This window comes from Orcinus orca, chromosome 4, assembly GCF_937001465.1.
Source record: "Orcinus orca chromosome 4, mOrcOrc1.1, whole genome shotgun sequence".
Taxonomy (NCBI): domain Eukaryota; kingdom Metazoa; phylum Chordata; class Mammalia; order Artiodactyla; family Delphinidae; genus Orcinus; species Orcinus orca.
The window spans coordinates 128,993,025-129,010,805 of NC_064562.1; the positions used below are offsets into that span (position 1 = coordinate 128,993,025).

Genomic DNA, 17,781 nt, shown 5'->3' on the forward strand with positions numbered 1-17,781 from the left:
TAACAATTTGATGTGCCCCTTTACTGGGGCTCATCACATCGCTAGTTATTTATTTGGGTCTTAATATTACTAACGTGCTCTTAGCTCATTGAAGTCACGTCAGCTTCTACTATAATTAACTATTCATAAAACACCTACTACATACAAGGCTCAGAGATACAGACTTCCTAACCATCATCAAGAACTGAAAGTAAATAAGGATGCTTTGTGGAAGGAATTCAGACTGTATTTTTAGAAGAAAAAATGAGCAATTAACAAGTCTAAGAATTGGTCAGAATTGTTAGGAAAGCCATTGTAGAATTCCTTGAATGGGAATAAGCATCAAGAATTTCACTACCAAGGGTCGTTGAAAATAATACTGGTGGATGTCCTTTGGTGTGGGCTCACCATGAAGAGGCAGGACGTTGAGTGATTTACAGGCACCGTTTCATTTCATCCTCATGCTTATTACAGGACAAATCTGTGGAAGACCGGTGAACACAAGCAGATATCCCAGCTCATGTATAGCATAGTATTCTTGCTTATTATTATAGTTATGTCACTTCAGTGTCATTTGTTTGCCAACTGGGGAAGTTTTCTACCATAAAGAATCTAAACTGTAATGAATTTAGCTTTTCTTCCAAAGTCCTTTGCCTATTCAGTACCTGGGCATATAGAACAGAACACTTCTTGGTTTGATTCCCTTTATTTATCTTCATTATGTAAGATGGAATGTCACTCCAGCGTATTGAGCTCACTCTCAGCAGATCAGTACGTGGTAACGCTTATGTGCTTTACTAACATTCGGAAGCATATGAAGAGTACGCACTTCTTACCTGTGGTGAGGAAGGAGGATTGTGTCATGAACATGTATGCTCAGTAGCATCACTTATATGTGTCTTCAGACACACAGATAACCTGTTTTGTATTCTTTATATTTTTTCAGTCAAATCAAATCCAGGGTACTATTTAGGCTGTATGCAACGGTTTTGGAGAAAGGCCTTTTTAAAAAATCTTTCCATTGTGACACAAGAATGAGATTTGACATAGGTGTACTTTTAGTCCAATTTTGTCATGTATCATAATTAAATAAAAATACATTTATGAAGAAGAAGCAGTTGGCACATTTTTAACAACTCCATTGGCTGTGCTTCAGGTGGATTAATACATATGCACTAAAGCAAAAAAAAAAGGAGAGAAAACAAAAGAGAAAATAAGAAACACAGTGTTTACCAGTAACAAAATTAGTTAAGTTTTTTTTCCCATGAACATCACTGTTTTTCACTGCCTTCCAGTGCACTGCAAAGGGGAAGGTAAAATGTAGTCTTGGAGGATATAATGCAACATAGTATCTTTTCACTGATGAAGTAAAAAAAAATCTTTGTGGATTACTTGGATTAATATCTTCAATTTACATAACATTATTCTTCTGAGGAATTTAAAATAGTCTGAACTGTCTCATAGACTATATGGCCATACCACCATTTTATAATAGAGGGCACTAGAACTTAGGACTGGAACTCAGTTCTAGCTCCACTTCTGATTTCCTGGTTTCAGTTTATGTCTTTCTTCAGTTTCTTCAATTGTAAAATAAATTGGTAGGACTATCATGAGTTTTAGCTCGTCAGACTTTGTGATGCTGGCATGAGGTTGGATTTTCAGGTGCAACTCCTAGTCACCAGGGTATTAGAGATTGATGATATAGTATGGGTAGAGTATTCTAGCTTTAAATCAACCCAAATGATCCAGAAATTAGCATTCTTATTAATAATTTGCAATGCGGTACTTCTTAAACCTACACCACAGAGTAATGAATTTGTTCACCTGGGTGATACCGGGAAAACCGTATGCAGTCAGCCATAAACATGGACATTTATTTGAAGTCTCCTATTTTGCATTCTTCTTCATAATTGCATTACTTAGGAATTATGTTTAACACAAAAAACAGAAAACAAATAAATAGTCGTGCACAATGGAAGTGTATTTTTGTGTCACAAAAAGGAATTTCTGGGCTTCCCTGGTGGCGCAGTGGTTGAGAGTCCGCCTGCCGATGCAGGGGACACGGGTTCATGCCCCGGTCCGGGAAGATCCCACATGCCTTGGAGCGGCTGGGCCCGTGAGCCATGGCTGCTGAGCCTGCACGTCCGGAGCCTGTGCTCCGCAACGGGAGAGGCCACGACAGTGAGAGGCCCGCGTACCGCAAAAAAAAAAAAAAAAAAAGGAATTTCTAAGGTTGGCAGTCCAGGGTGGTATGGCAACTTTGAGACGTCAGCAGGGAACCAGCTCTCTGTTCTGCCATCCTGGAGTGCAGCTCTGGTCCTCATAGCCAAGATGGCTGCTGTGCTCCAGCCATTGGCAGGCCCAATTACTTCCTCTTAACATCTCATTGTCCAGAACATTGGCTGCTCACCTTTTCATGCTCAGCTTCAGCTAAGGCTGGAAAATGTCCTCTTTGCCTGGGCTGCAATGAGCCTAGCTAAAAGCTGGGAGTTGTTACTAAGGAAGTAGAGAAAATAGATATTGCTAGGCAACTAGCACTCTCTCCTACAATCTTATACCTTCGTTTTAATTATTTTAAAAAAAGGACTTTAACATTATTTGTAGATTAAAATTAACATTCCAGGATGTATTTATTTTATGGCTTTGTGGTGTGGGCATTCCCTCCTACACCTGGGTGTTTCCTCACTTTGAGAAGTACAGATTTATATGTGATTGTTTAAATTCAGTAAACACTGACTAAAATGGTATGTGAACTGTTAATTAAAAGCAGCAGTGTTTTGGACCAGTGGATTTTGAGTTTTGTGTTGTTGTTGTTGTTTTTACCACACTGGATTGGTATGCAGAGATTTTTCCCAAGCTGAGCTGGAGATTCTGCATTTGCCCTGAGGACCTGTTGTGCGTAGGGATCACTGGTTCCTCTTTTCCCAGGTGCTAAATTCTTTACTGTGATTCCAGCTGTGTGGTCACATTCGTTGCCTTTTGAGTTGCATTATTTCAAAATGACTGGCAATTGACCAGCCTTGGAACCCTTTTTCATATCACTTTATTTGCATGTTCTCCTCTTGGAGCAGATTACAGTATTACAAATAGCACTTGTAGGGTAATTTTCCCACATTCACATTTCTCTTATGTATGAGCTATTTTTTTAAGGATTGTATGCTTAGAAGCCATCTGTGTACAGCTACTACTTACAAATATATTAAAGCTAATTTGTCCATTTTTACTTTAAATTAATATATGTACATTCTTACATTTTTTTGCAATACTTAGTCTAATATTGTGACTATGATTTCTAATTCCATGAAAATAATTTCTTTCTTGGTGTTGTTTTTGACTTTTGGTTGTTGGTTTTTCATCTACTTTGAGGATTATTCAGTTTGTCAGAATCAACTGTCAGGTAACAGGAATCCAAGATGAACTCACAAAATTGGGGTGGGGGGGGCGGTTTGTTTGTTTTTTTAACCTTTGAGCCCTCTGGCACATGTTCGTTAACTGACCATGTTCATTTCTTGCTTTTCCATAGAAAGGCTTTTTCTCCTGTAGATGTGCAAACTCACCTCTCTTCAAAAACTCTTTACTTGATCGATCCTTGAAACATCGGATCTCTGTTCTTCGCAGTATTTCTTCTGTACTTTTGTTCTCAGTTTGCCTAGTCTCAGACATATTTTTAGAACTAGGTGAGCTAGTTGAGATTTTTGCCCGCAAACTTCCTTGTAGCTGTTAATTTAGAGGGAAAATTGGTTTCCCCATTTTTCCAATTTTCATTCTAGTGGATGATCATCATAGAAATTTTCCTTTGGAGCCACATAGTGAAATAAATCACGTATATCAGGAAAATATGTGAACAATTGGACTTAAGATTTGGCGAGTCTTTATTCTTTCCATTTTTCCTCAATTGAGAATACTTGAAGACTCCTCTTCTAAGAGAAGTATTACTTAAGCCCTTTTCTTTAGCCATGTTTCTCTTTTATAAGATAAAATTCTCACATCTTTTAATTTTATGTGAAATTTAAGACAATTTCAAGACTACAAACAAATATTGGCTGGTTTTCCATACATACATCACTTCTGCTCTCTTGCTGTAATGCTCTGTTAGGGGCTTCCTTCATGTCTCCTCTTTTACAAACATATTTCAGATTCATAAACTCTTTAAGTTGCTTACATTTAAAGATATGCAGAGAGATGTTTTATTTTTAACAGATGCAGCAAGTCCATCCATCACTAATGCCCAGGAATAGGAGTAGAGAAGGTGAATTTGTTGTCCCAAAGTTCCCATTGGTACAATGTTATCCATCACAGCTAGGTTCTTACGGCATCTCCTACATGACCTTTAAGTTAATTATTTATCCATAATATCTTTGAAGTACTGAAGTCAACATCAGTTATCCTGAGTTGCCACGTATAACAATAACATTTTGTGAAAATGCACATAGATTTCAGAAAAAGATTTACAAATGAACCTTAAGAATAAACCTGTTTATAGGTTGATGGCTGTTTGCATGGGTTTGGTTTAGTAAAACAATAATGAAAACTTAATGTAACCCATCGGATAGATATATATCCAATGAATATTTATTGAGTGTAGATGAGTCATGGGCCGTACACTCCTTTAGGTGCTTTGGTATTCAAGGAAGTTATAGTCTGCTAAAGGAGATGATATATGTATGCAAATAATTTTATAACAAGTTCAGATGTGGACAGTACCTAATGGAGATGTAAAGTACTATCAAGAGAAATATAGAATAGATTCTTAAACTTGGCAAGAGCAAAGATTGATGTAGAAGGTGGTGTTTGTTCTGACCTTGAGGGGCCTGTTGAATTTGGATAGCTAGGAGTACCATGATGCAGGGGAAACAGAGAACCCAGTTACCAGGGAGAGCAGGATGGGATAGGCTAAGAGAATGTGGAATGATCTGGTGTGGTTCAGGGTCAGAAGTGAGAAACAGACTGACCTTGCATTGTCAATGACAATTTTAAGATTTTTCTCATGGATAAAGTTAAGAGAAATTGAGTACTGAAGCACCGATTGGAGAGTACTTGAATAAGACTTTTAAAATACACTGGTTCAGGTTGGGCAGTAAACTTTTGAGAGGGCCCAGGCATTAGGACAAAAAGCAGATAGGTGAGAAAGGAAATTTGGGGTTTCTTGTTCAAAGATAGACTTCTACTGCAAGCTTCTCTAGGAGCACAGTGGTTAATTGTGTTGATGGAAGGAAGTCATGATAATGGTGAAATAGAAGAACAGATCAATCCAAGTTGTAGTTCCACAGAATTGACTTGAGAGTATGAAGATGCTGAGGGAGTGCTCCTGGCAGAGTATGCCTGGAGAGAGACCGGGAGGCATAACAACCCACACAGTCTTCTGATGGTTATCCTCCATTGGTATAGCCTTTGCTGGGCCCAGCTAGGATTTTCATCTTATTCTGAGCTTCCCTTTCTCTATCCAAGCAGAGAGTGAGATTTGTTTCGTAATACTTAGGGTAGTGCATGGAAGGTTACACAGTCTAGCTGGCACTGTTACCGTGGCTCTGCATGTTTCTGCCCCAGGGAGAAATGCTTTCCCTGAGATGACTCACCTACTTCTCCCAGGATCAATGAGCCATTGCCCAGACCCTTCTGGGTCATTGGCTTTTTTTTTTTTTTCTTTTTTTTTTTTGCCATACGTGGGCCTCTCACTGTTGTGGCCTCTCCCGTTGCGGAGCACAGGCTCCAGACGCGCAGGCTCAGCGGCCATGGCTCACGGGCCCAGCCGCCCCGCGGCATGTGGGATCTTCCCAGACCGGGGCACGAACCCGTGTCCCCTGCATCATTAGGCGGACTCTCAACCACTGCGCCACCAGGGAAGCCCTGGGTCATTGGCTTTGTTGCATAGGAGGAGTCGTACTTCCTGAAGTGTTGTAGAAATAGATTATCTAAAGGCGGAGTGAGATGGAGGGGAAGAGGTGGGTCAGTTCCTAGTTTTCTAGTCTGTATAGCCTCTTACCCCAAGCTGACAGCCAGAGGAAACCAAAGACTTCTGCCTTCTTCACAGCCATGTGCACCACTCATGTTCAACATGGAAAGACACAAGACTTAATGGAAATATCCATTAGGTCCTAGGATTCAGTCTCATTGCATATTTTGGTATTTGTCTAGCTTCTTATGTATGTATTTCGGCATTTGGGAGAAGCTGACTCAGGTGCACTCTGATGCTGTCATTGACCTGCAAGGATCTAAGTGAATGATTTACCCCGGAAGTGATATGAACTAGACTAGTTTTTGCCAGTTTTTGCATTTACTGTTTTTTTTATAGGTTTAGAATCTAGAAAGAGCAATATCTGTATTATAATATCAGAAAAAGGGAGATTTTCTTTGATTTATGAAGGGATTCTTTAGTTGCCAAGGAAATTTTTTTTGACATTTTATTTAATTGAACTATCAATGTGTTTCCAATTGGTTTTGGAACTGTTAGCATACAAATTTTCATTGCTTGTTGCCACACTCTTCCATTGGAAATTCAACTCTGAAATCAAGAATGAATTTACAGGGCTTCCCTGGTGGCGCAGTGGTTGAGAGTCCACCTGCCGATGCAGGGGACACGGGTTCGTGCCCCGGTCCGGGAAGATCCCACATGCCTTGGAGCGGCTGGGGCCGTGAGCCATGGCCGCTGAGCCTGCACGTCCGGAGCCTGTGCTCCGCAACGGGAGAGGCTACAATGGTGAGAGGCCCGCATACTGCAAAAACAAAACAAACAAAGAATGAATTTACAGAAATTTAATGTAAATGCGTATTTTGAAATTATTTATTCCTAGAGTCTCCCATTTCCCCAGCATAGAGGGAAGAAATGGGGCAAAGGCAGTATTTATGCGATGCTGATAGTGAAACTTGTGCATCTGACCTGGACTGTGACATTCTGGGCAGAGAACCATGTCTTGCTCTTTTGTATTCCTGGCCCCTGTTACCTGGAGCAAAGAAAGTGACCAGTACAGTTTAACTGTTGCTGAATTATTGATGACATGAATATGACTGCAGATTAATTAAGGGCACTGTACTCAGTCCCTGTTGCTAATATCAGTACACATCAAAAGGGAATGTGGCTATAAGAATTATTTTGGAAAAATACCAGGTAAATATTACATTTTTCTCTATTGAAGTATTGACAAGGGCCACAGGTCCATGGCTCAGAATTAGGTTATTTTGTATTATTGGGCCTCACCTTTATTCATCATCTTATTTTCTTAGAAGAAATAATTTAGATAGGTTGAAAGTCACAGAATAGGTATTCAGTGACTGTCAGTTACTTCCTATTCTCCCAGTTTTTTCTGAGAAAAAAAATGCTATGCTAGGGACTTCATGTGGATCTCTTAGCCCTGTTTTTAGAGTCCATCTGTGACTCTTGAGAAACTAACCAAATGAAGATCTATTGAGATATTCCAGTTACTAGAGCTGTAAGGACAACTTTAGTGGCATTTAAACAACCATTTCTTTGGCCCACAGAGTCTGTAGCTGAGGAATTCAGGCAGGACTCAGTGGGAAGGGCTTTCTCGTGTTTCCCATTTATCTGCAGCCTTAGCTGGACAACTTGAGAACTAGAAGCTGGAATCATCTGTAGGTTCATTCAGTCACATGTTTGGCTGTTGATATTGGCTGGTGGCTGAGACTTTGGTTTTGGCTGTTAGTTAGAACACCTACTCGTGGCCTCTCCACGTGTGGTTTGGATTTGTGCATAGTATGGTGATTGGGCATCAACAGTGCATGTTCCAAGAGAGAGAAGCAGTTGGCATCTGTAGCCTTTTTTATGACCTCGCCTTGAATGTCACATAGCGTTACTTCTACTCTATCAATTGATCAGGAAAGTCACAGGCCTTCCCAGGTTCAAGGGGTGTGGACACAGCCCCATTGTGGGAGGGAGCAGCAAGGTTCTGAAAGCATGTGCAAGACTGGAACTAATGCTTGAATTATCGCTGGGAAAATACAGTCTGCCACACAATATACTTCCCACGTCTTTTGCTGTAATTTTCACAGATGATTAATAATTTGCATCTTTCGAGGTTGTTTTTACCTAACAGCCTACTTACCGATTCCCTGTATCTAGTTGTTTGTTTGTTTGTTTTTTTAATAACTTGCTGTTAAATGTGTAGATCACATGCTGAAATTGATGGAGGGAAGTTTAAATTAAAAAATAAAAATTAATAGATTATCTAGAATTTTTGATTTGTATTTCCCAGTGAGGCAATTATAGGTTTGTTAATACTTTGGAGAGCAAATAGTTAGGATTTATAATCAAATTAGATTGTAAAAGGAATAAAATGACTTCATCCTTCTTTTGCACAAGTAAATAATGAATACTCACCTTCTAGGTAATTTTTTCCAGTTTCTTTTTGCTGTGTGCTCTTTCGCTCTTCTCTTGCCTTTAATTTTAATCAGAGGCATCTTAATTCAGACATATAGCAAAGACGTACTTGTCAGTGAACTACCATGTCCATTTGTTATGTTACTAAGCTATATTTTGTGATAGGACAGGGAGTTATACAGATATCTTATACAAGAATTTCTCAGTGGAAAATAGTTCTAAGAAAAATAAAAATTGGTATGGACTCCCTTTCTCAAACTGGCTTATTGTGTTTTATATCACCTTCTTTTAGGCCAGCTGCTAGTTTTGCTAGTCAGGAAGTCATTGTCTTTTCTGCCTCAATAGCACTGAATTCAGCGAGTTAGACTCCAGAGAAAAGCTCAGCTTCTCTCAGCTTGAAGGGTGTCTGGAGAGCCCAGCAGGGGACTCCACGGAATTAAAGCCATCAGATTAAGTAGGACTCTTTCTGGAATCAGAGTAACTGATGGTCATTTCGTGGTTTTGATTTGCTTTGGGGTCCTCCCTGAAGGAACTGGATTGAGTATGGGGCCCACTCAACCCTTTGTGGGGTTCCCTGGGCTACAGCTGCAGGCGGGTGCCATGGGTCCTCTGCACTCCTACTTACTGAACTAAGGGACCACGTTCTAACTAGTGCTCTGAGCAGAAATGTAACTAATTTATTCTGTTAGGTATTCTAGACCCAGAATCTCTTTTTCTCACTTCTCCTTAAAGAGTCCACTGTGTCGCCGGTTGTCCATAACACTCATGTGTTTCCTCTTGATGTATTTGAGAGCTCTAAAAAACTGTATCTGCAGCCCAATTTTCCCTCCCAAGTTTTCTGGTTCCCACTGCTTTCTAAGTAGTTCCACGTGGATATTACACAGAAATCTCAATTCATTACGTTCAAATATAAACTCTTCTTCTCCCCCCCTCCTCAGACCTGCTTTTCCTTATAGGGTTCTTCTCTTGGTTAATTACAGAATTATTCCAAGCCAGAAACCTGAAAATCATGGTAGCCCCATCCTCTCCCAACCCCTCACTGTCTTTGGTTCTAACAAACACCCACCTGCACCCACTCCTTCCTCTTCTCAGCCTTAGAGCCTCACCTTATCTCCCCTGGTCTCCTCCTGCACCCGTCTCACTCTACTACAGCCATTTCCCTTGTCCGCCTTCACACTAGACATGAATTTTGCCTCCTTCATCGTGTCTTTCTGGCATAATATTGTGATTATCACAAAGAAACTTTCATTTTGCTTTTCCTGGAAGGAAAGAAGGCAGACGGGTGGACTGGCTGGCAAACCTACCTTTATTTTCTCCAGGCAGGCCATGTAGTTAAACTCTAATTTTAAAATGCCCAGCGTTCTCTTCGTTAGTTCAAATTCTAGGGAAGAGACGGTGTTACTTATCTAAGAAACTGGATGGAAAAAATAAAACAATGCATTTATTGTTTATTTTTTAAGGATGTAGATTACTACTGCCTTTCTTGATTTATGAAAAGAAATAAGTAGTGAGCACCTACGATTTCTCACAACCCAGGAAGAGAGAAAATCCTGTGCCTAAACTCACACACCACAAGGTATGTGATGTGTGTCCTCTGAGAGAGCACATCTCACAGAGAGTTAGTATCCTTTGTGAGAACTTTGATAAATGACTATGAGGTGAAGAGGATATGCCAGGCACCGAGGGGCAGGCTATATTTGAAGAAGGAAGAGTAGATGAGGGATGGAAACCTGATGGGAGGTGGGGGTAGAAAGTTAGGTTGTGGCTACATTGTTAAGAATGTAAACTCTCTGGGGACAGGAATTTTTGGTGATAAATTTCTTCTTTGGTATGTCTCAAGTGCTTAGAAGAATGCCAGGTATGGTACACGGCAGGTAGTCAATAGTATTTGCTCAATTAATGAATGGACTCCTCACTTGCCGAGGCACTATTTGATAAAGAAGTATTTGTTAGCCATGGTCTTTTTTTTTTTCTTTTGCGGTACGCGGGCCTCTCACTGTTGTGGCCTCTCCCGTTGTGGGGCACAGGCTCCGGACGCGCAGGCTCAGCGGCCACGGCTCACGGGCCCAGCCGCTCTGCGGCATGTGGGATCTTCCCGGACCGGGGCACAAACCCGTGTCCCCTGCATCGGCAGGCGGACTCTCAACCACTGCGCCACCAGGGAAGCCCCATGGTCTTTTTTTTTCCTGCAGGAATGTGAACGTTTAGAGTTGACAGCAGATTGTTTTGGAATGTTCCAGGATCACAGATCTGTATACTACACTCACATGTGCCAAGACAACATACGCCTACTGTTTCTGCATCTTTATCCCTCCCTTTCATACCCCTGTCCTCCTTGTCTGTTACAAATCATCATGCTCAGATCTCTATCATCCTCCCCAAACCTCTGGATTCTTAATTTCCTTTTGTAACATAAGAAAGATTTAGCTGTCACTTTTTGCGTTGATTTTTTTTTTTTTTTCCTGGTGAGATTTTCATCTTTTTACACCCAGTGGTTACTTTCCATAGTGCCTGGGTACCTTGCCATGATCATATCCTTGGGACATCCTGACTGTGTGCAGTTTCTTGAAGGTCTTAAGAGCCTTGAAAATTTAACTGTCTTCAAAGTCAAATCAGGGTTTCAAATTTTGCTTACTTCTTTTAATTGTAACTGTAATGGCAACAATTAAAAGCCTTATGAGAAAGAAAAAAGATACTGCAGAATCTCAGTGGAAATGAATACACCCTTCTAGGTACTTATTACATCCTCCTGAAAATGTTCGCTGTGTTAATGAAGGCATCTTCTGAGATTTTTTTTTTTAATAGAACCATCACCTTGACATTGATCACTCTATTGCTTCTTCAGGTTAGTTGTGGCTTAACTCCTTTGGATAATCTTAGAAATTACTTGACTGTTCTGAAAAACTGACAACTATATTTGATACTGCATATAAAACACTTTTGTACTTTTTCTCATTTATGTATTTAACTGGCTTTATTCTGAAGGATCAAAAACATGGCGAAGAGAGTATGTATAATTCAGAGAAAATGTCTTGGTGCAGAATAACTTTATTTTTTTCCTTTTCTCAGTGTGGCTATCATTTCAGTCCATCATCTGTGTGTTGCTTCTCAGACTTCCTGCCCTGGGAAAATAACACCATAATTTTTATGTTTCAAAGCACTTTTATATATTTGATCCCATTTAATCTTCACAGTGCCCCTGTGAAGTATTATCAGCATCTTTTAAGAAGAGAAAGCTGGCCCTCAGAGAGAATAGGCACTTGATGGAGATTGCACAGCAAACTGTGGAATTGGGGTTTAAACCAAATTCTTTGCCAATTACCTCAGTAAAAACAGTAGTTGGTCCGTTTTCGTTTTGAATGGTAACTTTTATATTTTCAATGGTATTTTTAATTATTGTTTGTTTACTAAGTCTTGGTTAACTATCTTAGCAGTAGTCAAAGATCACGTTTGATGTCCCGCGGTGTTTTTAAAACATTTTATATCAAAAATGTTCATTATTATCTTATCTACTAGATTTTGCAGAATGAATATTTCAGTTCTGTGCAGCCCACCTGACCAAATTGGAGCATTCTTTGTATCAGGCCCTTTAAAATGGGAAAAGAGGCCTATTGATATTGGTGTTGGGAACAAGAACAGAGGTCCCAACACCCACCCCCCTTCTCCCATCACCATCTCTGTGTAGGATTCTCTCACAGTCCAGGCATTCTTTGCCTCAGAATGGATGGGGCTGACAAAGGATGCAGTGTTATTGGTGTCTCCACTGCACTGGCCCCCTCTCAAGGCTCTATTTTGTGGGGAGAAAGGAGTAGGTTTGGGTCATAGGCTGCCGTCAGGACAGATCTGGTGCTAACCTCCGCAGCGCAGTCTGTCCCCAGGCTCTGAGCTGTTGAAGATTTCCTTAGGGGTCTGTCCACATCCTGATGTCCTCAGAATTAAGCCTAGACAGGATAGAGGGGGGCCTGTACCATCCACCTTTTCATTAGATATTCTTTTATTGATTCTGAAGTGATGATCTTTTAAAAGTCTACGTTTACATTTCTGGAATTGGGATGTGTTTTACATTTGTACAATTAAGAGGAAGTTTTGTTTTTGGATAGGAGGCTTAAGTATATAAAAAAGGAGAAAGGAGTCACCCAATGATTGTCTTCTCTGAAAGTCTCAGAATCTGCTCTCTACTCCTTCTGAGAATATTTTTTCGCTATCCTCCATGTCTCGACATTCACCATGTCAAAATATTACCTGAAGTTATTGGAAGTTTTAAACTCTGGGGGCGTTTGCTGCCCCAGTCTAGCTCTGGTACATCTCTTGGGTCCTGTTCCACCCCCATCTGCTGTCTCACAGGGCCAGGTTACATTACCCACTCATCCTGAACCGCGCTCCAGGGAGGGAAGTGGGGAGGGGGAAGATGATATACTTTTCATTGCCTTATTCTTCCAACAACCAAGTCAAGGCATTTGGTGTATAATTACTGTAGGGAAAGGAATCAGGCCATACCAGGAAATGCATCATGTGGACCAGGTCACAATTGTTAAAAAAAAGCAAATATGTTAATATATAGTATTTGCTTTTGATAAATATGTTATCCATATTTCCTTATTATGCTACTTTTTTCCACAAAGGGCATAAGACGCCTTCCCTATTTAACTCTACAAGCAGATAAAATGATTATTCTTATTGCAAGGTTGTCTTTTCAAAAGCTATGTATATAAAATTATAGCAAAGTGTAGGTAAGTATCTAAATTGGTTACTTTAATTGCGTAGAAATGGAAGTAGTCATGGTAATAAAGTGAGAGAAGCACCTATGACTATTGCTGCTTTCCTGCTCAGTATTTGTTCTATTCCTGTGACGATTTTGCTTTTACTTACATTGTGGAAATGACAGAGTTTTTCCCCTGGAGAATGAGCAGGAAAAACCGTAGAGACAGGCTCTGGGTTTGGGCCTGTGATGATGGCTGAGAGCCTGGGAAACTCTGCAGAGCCCGGACCTCCATGCTCTGTTCCTGCCCTGCCATCTAGTGGAGCAGCGAGCGTGCAGTGCTGGCCAATTAAGTATAAAGGACTGAATGCAATTACTAAACTCGTGCGGTACATGATGTGAGGTGTGTATTCTGTACATATATGCACAAGTATCCATAACATACATAAGAAAAAGTGGTACTGCTAACAAATGGCAGTTGATGTGTTTTAAAAAACAAAGTCCTTAAATGAAAAGTATTGAGAAATCTATCACTGCAAATATTAAAATGTATTATAAAAGAGCAGTAAGTAAAACTCTTTGACACGGACACAGGAATGGATGGATAGATCAGTGGAAGAGAATAGAATTTAGAAATTGACTGAGAGGGTGGCATTTCAAATAAATGAGGACAAGATGAAATAATACTCTGTAGTGTTGAGAAGGCTGGCTGTTTGGTTAAAAATAAAGATGGATCCCAGTTTCATTCTTTACTCCAAAAAAAGTCTGGTGAGGAAAGGTTAAAACTTAAAGAAATGAAACTATGTAAAATCACTAAAAAAAAAAGGTAGAGCTATTTAAAAGATAATCTTAAAGTGGGAAAAGTTTGCTAAATAATTGGAAAATAAACCCAGAGTTCACTTAGGAAAAGGCATTTTATCCTTCTAGCAAAACAAAATAGTTGACAGAAAATTATAAAACAGTAATACTTAAAGGGAAATACTACAGTCAATTCTTAAGTTAAAATCAATTAAATAATAGTATATTGACAGCATCTAATAGAGTACTATACAGACGACCGAGAGAACAAGAGATGAAAACAATTTGAATTTACGTTTCTCTGATTATCCATCTGAGGCTAAGCATCTTTCCATGTTTTATGCCGTATGCTCTCCTCCTGTGAAAGAGGTGTTTTCTCATGTTGTTTGCGGGGTTTTTTTCCCTCATTATTTTGTTTTAGATATTAATTCTTTGTTTTGTGTGTTACAAATACTTCTGCATCTATTTATTATTCTTTTGCTTTGTAAAATGTCTTTCATACTCTAGAAGATTTTTGTTGTTCTACAGTCAGATCTGTCAGTCTTTTCCTTATGACTTCTGGAGTCTGTGACTGGCCCAGGAAGACCTTCCCCACCCAAATACACGAACATTATCTTTGGGGGTTTTCTTCAAGTACTTCATATATTTTAATTCAATTTAACTTTTTAATCCTTCTGTAATTTGTGTTAGTGGAGGGATCTAACTCACTATTTTTTCTGAATCAGTAGCTGGAGGCCTCCTTTCTCCGCTGATGAAAATGCTGACTTCCTATCTTCCTTCTCCTAATAATGAAGACATGCATTGTGATGGTTCTAGATTCTAGAGTACATTTTAATATCTTGAAGGGTAAACTCTGTTCTTTTTCAAAAATTTCTTGGCCTCTCTTGTACATTTTCTTTTCTAAATGAATTTTAGGCACAGCTTTTCAAGTTCCATAACAATCCTTTTGGAATGTAGGCTGAGGATGCATTGAACTTAATTTTATAAAAAATCAGCATCTTCATAACTTTGATGTTTCCTTCCCAGCCCACGTTACATCTCTCCATTTGAATAGATTTTCTTTTTTGTCCTTCGGTAAAATTGTCTTGTTTTCTTTATGTGCATCCTTAGGTTTACTCTAGTCTTAAATATGTATTATTTTTGTTGATATTGTGAGGGTTTTTTTTTTTTCAGTCCAATTTTTTAAGTTGGTATTTGCCCCAGGACAGGGGGTTTCTAAAGTACCTATATTTTTAACAGTGGTAAGTTTCTGGAATTGGGATTTTTTTTTTAACATTAATTACATATATTATGAAGGGGGCGGTTTAGTGAAGAGTTGTTATTAAATCAGTTTATATTTTATAACTGATGGGGTCTTAAATTCCAGAAAATACGGTACATATATATAGAGTTGAGATGCCACCTGGCCTTCCAGCCCTTTGGAGACCTAAGCACACTTTTTGTGAAGTTCTGGTTCCAAAGTCTTCACTATAAGTTGAGCAAATTCTAGATCCCTTCGGCCTCTGGCTCTATGCTACCAGAAGGTCCCTGTATCAGCCAAACCCAAAACCCAGCCCCTTCTACGTTCTCATAAAACATGAGTCACACCAGACATTTTCTGAGTTGAGGCTGCAGATTGGCGATCACAGATCACGGGGAGGCGTTACATCCCCAAGCGGCCCAGTGGCCCCTGCCCCTCACTCTCTCTACTCCGACCTCTCACTCCCCTGTTCCATCTCCAGCTCAGGACATGGCAGTGGGGATATCACCTTGGGGCCTCACTCTCCCCTCTAAGCCAAGTGCAGTGTTATCTTCTAAAAATGCTGAGTACTTTCCCTGGAGGGAAACACGATGAATAAAATTTTCTCTATTCCCTTCCATACAAATAAAGATTATATACTTGAATATATTCTTGTTACGGCTAATGACCATGGTAGGAAAAAAGCTGGAAAAATAGGTTTATGGATTTCATTTTATATCATGCAAAACAAAGAACAAACATGTATACAAAGAGTCAGTTGAAACTCAAAGACCTTTTAAGTCCTCGGGAAACAAAATTTAAATGTTATTCCCATAACGCTTAGTATTTCTGAATGTAAACATTTTGCAAATGGCATCGACCCTGAAATTTTTGTCTTTAGAGAATTGGATAGTAGGTGATAAATTATTTGAAGACAAACCATAGGGAGAAAACACCATATGAATTCAGATTATTTTACTGTGCAGCATTTATATTTGTTCTAAGTATATCTGGCTTAAGACTATATATAAATTGAAAATTCTAAATTGTTTTGTTTCTTACTTCGAATCTACAAGTTACGCTGTTAAATTTTCAGCACGTGATAGTCTTGGTAAATGTGGTAGAATATAAGTTAAAAGCTTTAATCCACAGTTGATATATTCTCGATTTCTTTTATATGTTCATAAACAAATAGAGTTTCCTGGAAAATGAGGTGTTTTGATAAGGTTTTCTTCCCTCCCAAATAATTATAGCCTGTTTTACTCACTCAGTAGCTGGAAGGATGTACCTCCTTTCCATCATCACTCTTGGTCATATAATGACACTATTCACTAATTCATTTGAGGCATAAAATGTGGTCCCCTCTTTCCTGCTAAGAATATAAGTGTGATAGAGCCAGTTAACACAGATCTCATTAAGTGAGAAAAGGGAAAGAAAGCAAAGAAAGTAAAGACATAAAGAGGGCTAACATTCCATATAAATACTTAGTATTGAGCTATGTGGTGATGCTATTGCGATGATACTACTTACTGTACTGCTTTTTTTTTTTTTTTTTTTTGCGGTACGCGGGCCTCTCACTGCTGTGGCCTCTCCCATTGCGGAGCACAGGCTCCGGATGTGCAGGCTCAGTGGCCATGGCTCACGGGCCTAGCCGCTACGCAACATGTGGGATCTTCCCGGACCGGGGCATGAACCCGTGTCCCCTGCATTGGCAGGCGGACTCTCAACCATTGTACCACCAGGGAAGCCCCTTACTGTACTTCTTACCTCCCAGCTGCAAATCAGGTTATGCCAGAAAGTGGTGTGAAATGCAAAGAGCACGGGCGACACAGTCATCTTGGTAACTTCTTCATCCTGAACAAGAGACCTGCCGGGTCTGCGAGATGTAACAGTGACAGCTCACTCTGCACATTATGAATACACAGTGCGTTTGTCCCGTTTCCATGACTATTTTATGGCATAGGTGTTGCCAGTAGACAGCATGTTTGTTTTCCTTACAACAGAATTATGTATTCTTCAAAGTGCTGTGGCTTTATTCATTTTTATATGGGAAACTGAAGCTCAGTGTCTTTGACAAAGACTTATTCAAAGGGATAACTTACCATAAAAAAAGCTGGTGCCTACAGAATAAAATAAAGCAAGGGTGGCATCCCTTAAAACGAACTTCTTTCACCTTCAGTTAAATCAATAATACTGGTAGAAATGTGTTAATGTGTCTTCCTCTGAAATGAGTATTCCTGAAATTTGACAGTTGTCCCTATTTAACATCAGATATGCCATGGCCTCTTATCTATTAGCTGTAGATGGACATGTTTGAGAATTTAGCATTTTCCCACAAAATGAGAGAAAGCTTCTGCTCAGAGATTTCCAGAACCCCTGGATGCCTCACTATACAGTATGCATGATTTCTATTCTGTGTGAGTTGAAGAGATAATTAGAGAAATAGTAAAACTTGTTAGGCCTATGGATGTTTGGAATTATTAGCTAATTCCTTCTCTTTCTCAGTCATTAATACAGTATGCTCTTCAGAAATGAAAATTATCAAACTTAGACCAAGATAAAATCAGCCCACTCCTAAAATAAAAGTCTCCCTGGGTGGGTGTTGGGGGGGTGGTAGTTAATGTCTTTGTCATGTGTCTAATCTTTCACTTACGTCCTCATACAAATTTATCTCTGACCGTATTTTAAACATGAGTTTCAATTTTTTGTTTTTTACTTCTGTCTGAGCTCTTAGGTCATTAATTACTGATTTTT

General features: G+C 39.5%; 1 protein-coding gene across 4 annotated transcripts in view; it reads left to right on the top strand.

Annotated features, from left to right (window-relative positions):
* The window catches only part of UGT8 (UDP glycosyltransferase 8), a 93,970-nt gene that overhangs the window by 64,169 nt on the left and 12,020 nt on the right, over positions 1 to 17,781 (top strand). The gene's annotated exons all lie outside the window — the stretch shown is intronic.